The sequence below is a fragment of the Loxodonta africana genome, chromosome 1 (genome assembly GCF_030014295.1).
Source record: "Loxodonta africana isolate mLoxAfr1 chromosome 1, mLoxAfr1.hap2, whole genome shotgun sequence".
Lineage (NCBI taxonomy): Eukaryota > Metazoa > Chordata > Mammalia > Proboscidea > Elephantidae > Loxodonta > Loxodonta africana.
The window spans coordinates 153121214-153133085 of record NC_087342.1 but is presented as its reverse complement, the minus strand read 5'-3'; the positions used below and the strand labels follow the sequence as shown (position 1 = coordinate 153133085).

General features: G+C 38.9%; 1 non-coding gene across 1 annotated transcript; it reads left to right on the top strand.

The window, feature by feature from the left end:
• Positions 1 to 2208: 2208 nt before the first annotated feature.
• On the top strand, positions 2209 to 2336 carry LOC111750469 (small nucleolar RNA U109). The gene has a single exon (XR_002785604.1). It is a non-coding gene; the product is annotated as a small nucleolar RNA U109 (small nucleolar RNA).
• Positions 2337 to 11872: the final 9536 nt, after the last annotated feature.

The following is an 11872-nucleotide window of genomic DNA, read 5'->3' as shown; positions in this document are numbered from 1 at the left end:
CAGCCATAGCTCTTAACCACTATGCCACCATGTTTTCCATGTTTACCACAGTTTATAATTATTTAATGCATTTGTTTTCTTGGAATTTTAACCGCTTCTCTCACTTACCCACTAGAATATATTCCCCATGAGAAGAGGCAAAAGGCGGTATTTGTTACAAAAAAAAAAAAGATTCTAGCCCATTGCATAGAACAGAGGAGGTACTCAATAAATACTTGTGGATAATTGAATGGAATTTGACTAGAAGGCATAGAGGCTGAAAAAGTGAGGATGACTCACATCATGCAGGGACTTTTGGGTCAGATTAGAGTTCTAGATTTATAATTTATTGATGGGTGTTTATTTATGAAAGGCAATCATATAAACTGGTAAAAAGGGTAAAGTATAAACTGATCTTTTCTCTCTCTCCTCCTTCTTGTCTACCAATCTATCTTCCTTTTTATGGCCAGTTTTCCCTCTAAAATAAAGACATAATAATGCACATTTACAGCTTAAAAACGTTTGATAGCTATATAACATCTGTGAGAAAATATCCAAAATCTTGGAAAGGCATCCAAGAGCTTCCATCACAGGTTTTCTGTTATCATGGCAACCACATGTCTTACCTTGTTGACCCATGCCTTGAGTTTTTCAAAAAAAGATCAGTACAAATCTCCAAGAAGAGCCTTCACCCATGATGCTTTTTCACTTGAAATGCCACCTTCCAACCCTATTCACTGCCTGCAAACCATTGTGCAATCTTCTAAGGCTAGGATACTTCTTTCCTAAAGCCTTTCTCAGTCCCCTGCATATTTAGCCCCTCCAAAGTACAATGCATTCTCTAATATTTACTTCACTTTTCTTGTAGTGTACTTAATTACTTGCATATCTGTTGGCTATAAATCTGTAAATCATTGTCTAGATTATAAACTACTTTTGTGCAGGTGCTATATCTTACTCATGTTTATACCATCCATAGTCATTAACACAGAGCCTTACATAGAGTAGATATGCAGGGAAATTTTTGGTTGATTGTAGTCTTGTCTGTATGCATTCATTCATTAAATTATCCAAAACTTGTTTATTGAGCACCTAAAATTGGCAGGCACTATGCTTGACATTAAGAATAGAAAGATGAATGTTACCCTACCCTCAAGAATTTCTTAGGCTAGTAGGTGACAAACATATGTATCAATCATGAAAATAGAGTATGGTAAGTGCGACAATACAGAAAGATGAGAAAGATATTAGACACAATGGAGGAACCACTACCTCCTAGGTATCACAGAGAAGGACTTAGCTCTTTCAAGACCCAGTTGTTTTCTGCTTTGAATTTTTTGTTGATACCATGTGTTTTCATTAATAGAAGCATGCTGAATCAAATGTATCTGAATTTTTGGTAGGTAGTAAGGACTGTTTTTCTTCTTGCCCCCTCCCATAAGCCTACCCTAGGGCCCAGTGGGACACATGTTGCCCCAATAATTCTTACCGCTCCCCCCCTGCAGAGTCCACTGGAACAAACATGTCCCAAAAAATTTTCTTCAAAATTTCTGATTTTCCAACCCAAAATTCAGACACCTCATAAAAGACCCTGTAAAAACAGTGATTTGTAGTACACACCCATTTCTTCAGATTCAAATAGCCATAGAAGCCCACCCCTGCAGCAGCATGCACTGTGAGAAAGCAGCTTCCTAATAAGCCTGAGGGGCAGAAAATGTAGGTGGGCAACCATATATCCCAATGGTTATTAAAGTGTTAGGGTTTTGTGAGGATCTTGAAAGGGTGAGTAGGAATCTGCTGAAAACATTAGGGATAAAGGAGCATTCCAGGCAGAAGAAATAGCACTTGCAAAGGCATGCAGGCAGAAAACAGCATAGCAGGTTTGGAAAATTCTAAGTGCTTTGATAGAACTAGACCACATGATAAAAGAAAAGGGATAAAACATGATCTGTAGAGACAGGTATGGTCAGGTAGCAGGTGGGCTTGTATACAAGCAGGGAGTTTTAACTTGTGTGAACAAGAAGAATCATAGAAGGGTTTTAGGCGTGGAAGTAAAATTATTATAATTCACACTTACTGAATGCAATAGCTGAATGTATAAAAAAAAAAATGTATAGACCAGGTTTTTCATATCTGGGTTCTAGTTATTCCTCAAACATCAGTAATTGTTCCTTGAAAAAATCAGTTTCATGGTTGAATAAGCTAGGAAATGTTAAAAACAGGTTTCCTTTACGTGTGGAAATACCTCTTCTTTTTAGGAGCGGGATACATTCATAACAGGCTGCAATGAAAAAGGAGTTCTCAGAAATCCCAACCTTACAGCAGAGGTTAGTAGTTCCATATTTTTTCCAACATAAAAGACAAAACAAAACAAAACAACAACCCAATTTCTTAATTGTAGGGCCTTTTAATAAACAAGCATACATATAACTTTCCAGAAAGAAGGCTTATTAAGGCAGTATTTCACCAACTTCATTTGACTATGAAACATTTTCAACTTGACTGTAAAACTGAATAGGTGGATGTGGTTGAGAAAAGAAGAAAGCCCGATCTGACAAAAATGTAAACTGGGCACAGACGATCAGTGGACATTTTGCCACCCAAAAAGCCCAGACAACTTACCCCTGTCCTTACATGGAGATGTTCTGTCATTGTTTGAAGCACACATACACCCTTAGGAGAAATCTGTGCACTATTTGAATTTATCCAAAGTAAAAAATTAGACAGCAAATTTTCTTCAAGGTTGGCTAATAAGTAAAACTAATTGAATCAGATAGAGGAAAGAAAAAAAAAGGACAAAGGAAAGAGGAAGGGAAGTCAAAGTATATAAAGCATTTAGAATACTGAAATACTGTTTACCATTTAGTTAACACTGGATTTGCACTATTTAAATAAATCAAGGGAAGAAGAACTGTTTAATAAAAATATTAAAAAAAAAAAACAGGAAGGAGGAAACACAACTTTTACGCTCTGCACTTTTTTGAAGCAAAGCAGCAGATGGCCTATTGCCTTCCTCTCCTAAAAAGACAGAAGAGTGGCATTGGAGACGGTTCCTTGCACCGTCCAGTGCTTGGTAGCATTGAAGCTGTTTTTGATGAATATCCACAGTGTCTGGAATGCAAAAATATTTCATTCATGGTTTTGTAGATTTTTACTAGTATGTAGGAAGATTAAAAGAGGGAAGGAAATGTTGGAATTTTAATGAGGTACCTCATCCCCCTCTATATGGAAGGAATTAACGTTGCATCACTAACCAGATTATATATTTCTATTGTAACTTGTCCTGACCTAAAAGCAACCATCTGAGTTATAATTCTTTCTGTCTCCTGTACACAAATTCGCTTGTTTTGGTTCATTAATCAAAACCACCTGGCAACATAAAACAAATTGGACAATTAAAGAAATGCTACAAACTCATATGCATTAAGATCGGAGCACATGTTACCTAAAGATGGTCCAGCCCCTCTGCCAGTGTGCTGGGGGAACCTGCCAGTGAGAATCAAACACCATGCTTCTAGCATCCATCATCACAACACCTAATCATGCAAGCAGCACTCAGCTTCTGCAGCGGGATCAAAGAAACTGTGCCAGATAGTTTCAGAAACTGGTCTATCACACAAAAATGATAATGTTAACATTATATGCATTTCTCTGTATACATACATATTTACCAATTTCAGAGCATATGTATGTCTCTAGTGCTTAAAGAGCAAGAAAAAAGCCACTCCTCTAGAATGGGCATTTAGATATTCATAACAAAGACATGAAGAAGATTCATATAATGTTATTTACAACTCCCGACACGTGATCAATTATTTGAAATATACTTAACAGAAAACATATTGCAAATAAAATGCCATGAAAGAAAACATGTTTTCGGAGTAACTACATTTGTTTTGCAAATCATGAATTCCCTTAAGATCTGGCCAAACGATGCCAAATTATGAACTAGACAGAATGGTAAGACTGACATTGTTTCCACAAATGCAATATTCTAGAAGAGAGCAAACAGGTTCCATGAAGCAGGTTTGTGTAAATCATGTCCAGCAGCAGGAAGGTAGGCAAAGCCTGGGATCAGAGGAATCAGGATGGCTGTACCTGTGACACAGATAAGGGGCTGGCTATCATCTCCCTAACATCAAATCTTATTTTACATAAAAACCGTGACATCAGGCTGTTTACTCTTAAGCTGCCACATCAACTGAGGTTATTATCTCAGACCTCCATGTCAGAATGCTTGTCATTTGAGAAATAGCAAAAAATACTTGCAGGTTTCTGTAATTGTCTCTTAGGTTCAAGCTATAGAGATGGAACCTTCCATTCTAAGTCAGAGCCCTACCTAGCCACATGTCTCACTATTGAAATAAGCGCAATAATCAAATTGTCTGGCCCTTCTTAATAATGTTGCAGAGGGTCAAGGCTACCTAGCGTCTCTTACTGTGCTAGAGACTCTGAGCTATTTTTATTAATGTTTCAAAACGTTTTTACTTCACTTACTTATTCATAAAATATGTGTCAGGACTAGGCTAGGCACCAGGACTACAATTGCCATTAAAAAACCATTGCCATCGAGTCAATTCCAGCTCATAAGGACCCCATAGAACAGGGTAGAACTGCCCCATAGGGTTACCCAGGCAAAAAATCTTTACAGGAGCAGACTGCCACATCTTTCTCCCACGGAGCAATTGGTAGGTTCGAACCTCCAACATTTCAGTTAGCAGCCGAGTGCTTTAACCACTGTGCCACCAGTGGGGAGGAAAAGAAACAGACTAAAATCACTGCGCTTATAGGCTTTGGGGAGGGAAGGGCTTGAGGTGGGGGTAGAAAGAGGGGAGCCCAGAAAATAGGCAAAATAAATAAACTACAAATATAATATGTGCGAATATGTGCGAAGTGATGAAAAATAAAGAAGTAGAAAGGTTAAGAAGTGTGGGGAGAGTTGTAACTTTAAATAGGACAGCCAGTGAAAAAAGCAAATGCAGGAGCCCTGAGGCTGGACCACATCGGTGTGTTCAATTACCAGCAAGAAGACTCAAGGGGCTGGAGCTGGCTGAGGGGACAGTAATAGGTGATGAGGTCAGAAAGGGGAGGGGGAAGAGGGGAGGGCAAACCTGGAAGCTTGTCCTCTGCCTGGCCACTTCATCACTCTGTACATTCCTTCTTCCCTCCTACAAAATTCACCTTGATTGATGCTCATGGACTTTAAAAGTCTGTGGTTCTGCTGGCCACTGTGTGGTCTTCGCTATTTATGTATTTTCTGGGTGTAGGAAAAAAAGTTATTGTGATCCTAAGTACATTTGGAAGCACTTTGAAGAGTGTAAAATGTAAATAAAATGTCACTTGTCACCCAGTCAAGAGTTGCAGTTTGCATCCTATCCTGAAATTGCCCTGATCAGGCATAGTAAATCATCCCTAGGTCACATAAAAGTCTACCCTGAAATAGCGATTTTAATCATCTGTGCTTTAATTTAAATCTTAATGTGATTATTAAAGTTAAATCCTTCACATTGTTATTGTACCTACATATCCATATAACCAGTTTCAATTCCCAAATATTTTCTCTTGAAATTGGAAAATGGCTGCTTGACGTGGAACATCACCAACAGGTGATTCAACCAGCTAGTTTGGTCGCTGGAGATAAGCAGTTGAAGTTGAGTCTTGCAACTACCACAGCTGTGGAAAATATCCTGTGTAAACAAGGTCACACAAGACCCACACTCTTCCGCCAATACACATGACCACAGTCAATCAGTCCAAGAGCCATTTCACTCTGGCCCTTTTCCAACCCAATGATGAATCTGTTTATCAAAATCACTCTCAGGTAAGTGTGGTAAGATGTTGACCTGAGTGTTCTTTAAACTATAAGAAATGGAACACTTTGTAACATATTTTCTAATTGGAAGTCATTTATCCTCTTAGCCAACCAAGAAGGTTTATAAACCAAATGCATGCTAAGAAATATTTTGAAAAGAACCAGTTAGGGCTTAGATAGAAAGCTTCAATGTAGTAGATTGTGGGATACTCCCAATTCTACCCAAAAAAGTTTTCAGAATTTAAAGTTTATAGTCATAGTTACTCAGTTAAAAAAAAAGAAAGAAGAGCAAAGCTAAAGTACTGGAAGAGGATGCAGTAAAACTCTAGGATTTCATCCAACTATTGCTTGGAAATGAAAATTCCCTAATGGGAATAGGTCTTTGAAATGGGACATCTGGGTTTTACTAAGTGGGTAATTAAAAGTTTGAAATCTTGCCTGGAAAATGGGAAAAAAGCTCAAATTACCAAGATAGGTGAGACATTCCCCACTGTCTTTATCGTAGGAATGGCAGGTGGCCAGGCCCCAACAAAGCAAGGCATATGTGTGAGGCATTAAACCACCCAAGGACAAAGGGGACTTTGGAATCTGACTTCCAGGGAACATAGGTCAGAAATCATATTATTCCTCCCACAGCTAATGAAACATCCTGTGTTCCAAGTCCAGCATGGAGCGACTAATGCTCAGCCAGGTAGATCATCATCCTAAGACAACCTCTGCTCTTTCACAACTCACGATCATGACTTGGGTGTTCCAGGGAAATGGCCAGGCATCAGTCCAGAATGAAAAGTCACCATTTACTTGTTCACCTGGGTCACCTCCAAAGCCTAGGATGAACATCCAAAACTAGTTAAACAGTTGCCATTGAGTTAACTCTGACTCTGGGTGACCCCATGTGTGTGAGGGTAGAACTATGCTCCATAGGGTTTTCAGTGGCTGATTTTTTGGAAGTAGATAGCCAGGCTTTTCTTCCAGGGTACCTCTGGGTAGACTCGAACAACCAACTTTTTTAGTAGCACTGTTTGTACCGCACAGGGACTCCAGATGAACCCTAGAGACTTCAAAATCATGTAGAGGCAGCCTGGCTGTTTCTTTCTGAGAAAAATATTATAGGTCAAAATGTTGAACCTAGATGAGAATAGTTTAAATAATAGAGACTTTGGGTGGCCTTCCCAAATCAGCTTATATAGGACTTCTCCCCATATTATATACAGTTTATTTAATTTTTCTGCAGCATCATTTCTGTTTAAAGAACACTGCACTATGCATTAGTGGGATTGAAGGATTAGCAAGAAAAGATATAAGAGAATGCTCAAGAAAAATTGTTCCCCTTCCACCAAGTTTCAGGATATGCCTCATAATAATGACGTCCTACTCAGCAGGTTATGCCAGCCATTGGAACAGTTCATGACATCATCTGACAGTTAACAGTAATATCTTTGGGGCCTTTGCTTCTTCCAGGAAGCTCTGGAGACTTGTGGTTCAAAGCCTGAAATATTTCACTCATTACAAATTTTATAAAATAGTAGGGAAAGTATAATATTATGATAGAAATGTGAACATTGGGCCATGTTAACAAAATGTTTAGTTAGTTAGTAAGTGTAAATTAGTTTAATTTGGCACTCAAAGTAAGAATTTCCTGAGGCTAGGCACTAATACATAACATTAGTGCTTCACAATTAGAATTCAGAAATGTTTAGCCTTTGTCCTAATGTTGGAAATCTTCTCTTAGAAAAAAAAAATATTTTAGAGAATCAAGTCTATTTCAGTTGCATAGTAAATTCAGGAAAGGTTTTATTCTGTTCACTATACATAATATACATAAAATATACATAAAAGACAATGCACACAGCCTGAAAGAGTAGATTAGGAAACAGGGCCAGAGGGATTTCCAAATTTGATCTTGTCCATTCTATAGTTAGTGACACTGAGTGACATGCTGAAGCTATTTGGGCTTCACTTTTTCCTTGTACAGGAAAAATCAGATGACTACTTTGTTTTACTAGGGTTAAAACAAAAAAAAATCTTGATTAAAAAATGCTCAATATTTTATACATAAAGCAGTTAAATGAACAAACCATATTACTAAGCTAAGGCCACGATACCCTCTTCAACCATCTGCCTGCCTGCTTCTGATGCCTAAATCCCCTGTTTTAGATGTCTAGATCCTGGAGATAGTTAGGCAAGACTGAACATCTCTTTCCTTGCTTTCAGGCCTATCAGAACACCCTAAACTTACCACTAGCTAAGGCAGGTCAGTTGATCTGGTGATTCATTGTACCATCTCTGGCCCAAGGACCCCAGGGTTATTTACATGGAGAACAGAACAATAGAAAGGTGACCTGTACATCTGTTTTCCAAATGCCTAGATCGGCTATGGATAAATGAAGAGAACCACGCATTCTGAGTATACTCGTCCACCACACTGTCGTGGAAGAGGACTCTGCCATAAACTATGCTTTCATCAGAAATGCCAGGGGCATAGAGTCCTGGAGCCCAGGTCCATTACCCCTACACCACCATCACTATGACCAAAAATCCAAAACCAAACACGCTGCCGTCGAGTAGATTCTGACTCATAGTGACCCTATAGGACAGAGTAGAATTGCTCCATAGGGTTTCCAGGGAGCAGTTGGTGGATTCGAACTACTGACCTTTTTGGTTAGCAGCTGAATGCTTAATCACTACCCACCCTTAACCCCATCACACGGTGTCCTTTCTGTCTGTCTTTAAGAACCTAGAGGATCACATGGCTTTAGATCAAGAGCAGAGAGGTTGGTGACACTTGATTTAGGGTGTTGGCTGGACCAAGATAATATTCCTGTTGTGTTCTGCTTTAACTCACCTGCCTCTATGCCACACTTTCCTTAAAGATAGCCTTAACTTGCACAGGGAGCAGAAAATGAGGATTTATACTTTCTAAAAGCCCTAATTTAAGAATCTTGGTCTCACATCCTAGCAACCACCAAACTGGGTATGTAGGTTAGGATACAGCCTTATTGTGCTGCTAGAATAAAGCACTGTGGACCATCAACGAAGTACTTTTTTTGGCTTATTCTGACTTTTTGTTTCAATAAATCAATATGTGTTTTTTCCATCCATCGACTCTTGCATAATCTCTCAGATTCTGGATTTCTTCAAAATCTCTATTGTTAAGATTATTAATTTTATAATAGAATAAAAACAGTGCTAGTTTTTTTTTTCTGTCTATTGAAGGTTGCAAAGATTAGATAATAGTGTTTATTTTTAAGAAAATCAACCAAAACACCACAACTTCTTAACAGATGCTAAAAATTAACCTAACTAGGTTCTGAACATGGCATCTTTAAATATGTCAACCAATAAGGTAATATGATACATGGGAAAATTGTGAAAAAAATCAGTAGTCATAAAAAGTAATTTCTTTCATAAAATTCAGCGCAGATATCTGGGTATTCTTTTGGTGTTTAAACCCCCCCCCCAAAAAAAACCTGCTGCCATCGAGTCAGTTCCAAGTCACAGTGACCCTACAGGACAGAGTAGAACTGCCCCACAGGGTTTCCAAGAAAAGGCTGCTGGATTCAAACTGCCGACCTTTTGTTCAGCAACCGAATTAAATCATAATATAGAATGCAAGGAAAGCACAAATACTCGTAAGTGGGTGTTTTTCCCCCAAACATGGCTGATATAACAACAAAATAAAATAATCGCGAAATGTCAAAGCATGAAATATATTCCTGTCTAAATGAGGGTAGCGTCTAGGTGGCCCCTGTAATCCTACTAAGCAATTCCTGGCGAGCCATGATTGTATTCAGCTTTCCCACAATTCTCGTATCAAACGCAAAGATATACACGCCAAAAACTAGATGTGGTTCTTTGTGAGTTTCCCACATAATTTGAAGCCCTCGAGGAAATTCTAAAGAAAGGCTAAAAAAAAAAAAAGCTAGAACCCGATTATTCCTAATTCACGAATGGGCGACTTTTACTTTTCACTGCTTTTATTCATGAGAAACTCCAGAAATAGCCGTGGCACTGCCTGGCTCGAGCTGCTGGCCGCCCGCCTAATGGAGAGAGCTGCCGCCATGTCTGTAAAAGACCCCCAAGAAATTGTCTCCAGGAGAGTTTGCCTAAATTCACAAATCCTCTCTTGTGCTTCTGTAAATATCAGGAAGAGGTAAACATGAAGAAGGAAAGTAAGTCACCTGCACAGTAAAAGCATGTTAATGAGAAAAAAACAGACTGGGATTAAGAAAAGTTTTAGCCTAAGTATCAAGGGGGAAAGAAAGAACTTAATAATAACAAACCCACTGGATTACAGTATGGAATGTTTTTAAGAGTATGGAAATAATGACCTCAAAACCATTTAAAACTGGATTTTTAGGAAAAAATACAGAAGAATTTCAAATAAACCAAGGCAACAACAGCTCCTAGAGAAAAAAGTTGGTATTATATTTATATTTTCATAATTTAGCATCTTCTAGAATATTATTTTAAACTAAAAATAGCTAATATTTATATAGTCGCAATGAGTCGACGGCAGGGTTTTTTAATTTATTTACCAGTCATTGTTCTCGGCACTTTAGATACATTGGTTCATTTTATCCTCAAAACAACCCTATGAACTCATGACTATTATTCTCTCTCTTTTATAGCTGAGGAGTCGTCTCTGGATTGCACAAACAGTTAAATGCCGGACTACTAATGGAAAGGTTCGACTACTAATTGAAAGGTTGGCAGTTTGAACCCACCCAGAGGCACCTCGGGAGACAGGTCTGGTGATCTGCTTCTGACAGTTCACAGCCTTGAAACCCTGTGGAGCAGTTCTACTCTGCACAAGTGGGGACGCCACGAGTTGGGATGGACTCAATAGCAACTAACAACTACAACAACAGATAATGAGACTGAGGCAATATAGCTAAGTACCTTATCCAAAATAACTTAGCTATTGAGCATGGAAGAAGGATTCAAATCAGGGTGTATGGCTCAGGCATTGGTATCCTTCATTGTCACACAACACCTCTTGTGTAGAGATTGGCATAACAAATATCTTGGTTTAAAACAGCAAGTTTACATAGCTAATTTATCCATCAGCAATTGTTATCCTACACGAGATCAGACTGAGGCAAAATTGTGAAATTTGTTGTTTTGTTCATACTCTTCATGACCGTCTTCTGAGCCTTGTCCCTCATGAGAGCCCTCCTCCCATAGCCCTTGACAACCAGGGGTCTTGTACTTTTTTCTACCTTTCCCCCTAACCAACCCTTCAGTCAGTTGTAAAAATGATTTAATAAACATATTTCAATAAAGAGCCAGTGGCCAGAACCTCCTAGGATATAGTTGGTACACAATAAATATTTGTTGAATAAGTATTGAATACTAAGCCATTGCCTCGCCCAAAAGTATCTCACTGGCTTTCTAAAAAACAAAACCAAAAACCCGCTGCCTTCAAGTCAATTCCAACTCATAGTGTCCCTATAGGACAGAGTAGAACTTGCCCATAGGGTTTCCAAAGAGCACCTCGCAGAGTCAAACCGCCGACCTTTGGTTAACAGCCGTCGTGCTTAACCGCTAAAACACCAGGGTTTCCTACTGGCTTTCTAAGCACCAGACATTCTAGGACCAGCAGCAAATAGGCTTAAAGCCTTCACAATGCTCCTTAAATCACTGCATAACAGAAATAAGAACTAACTTCAGAGTCAAGTTACGCAGTTTACAAAGCGAATCATCTCATTCAACTATATTCAAATCAGTTGTAATTATTAAAAAAGAGACAGGAAAGGGGCGTACATGGTTTTGTGGGTGATTACAACAAATGTTTAACGTGCTCTTTGAATTGGGGAGAGTAGAGGCAGCTTCCGGTACATGGGTGGGAAGTGAAGAGTGAGGAAAGACGATTCTACACCGGACTTTCAGCACCACGGCATTGCACAGAAACCCACAACCAGCTCAGCAGGGAACATCTGGCAGTTGCTTCCAAGCGAAGGAGAATCTTTCTTCCAATGAGAAAATAGTGATGAAGGATCATCTTGGACTGGGAATCAAATTGAATTTTTACAGTGCCAGCACTGGGCTTATTTTTAAAATATTCCCTCAACATTTGTA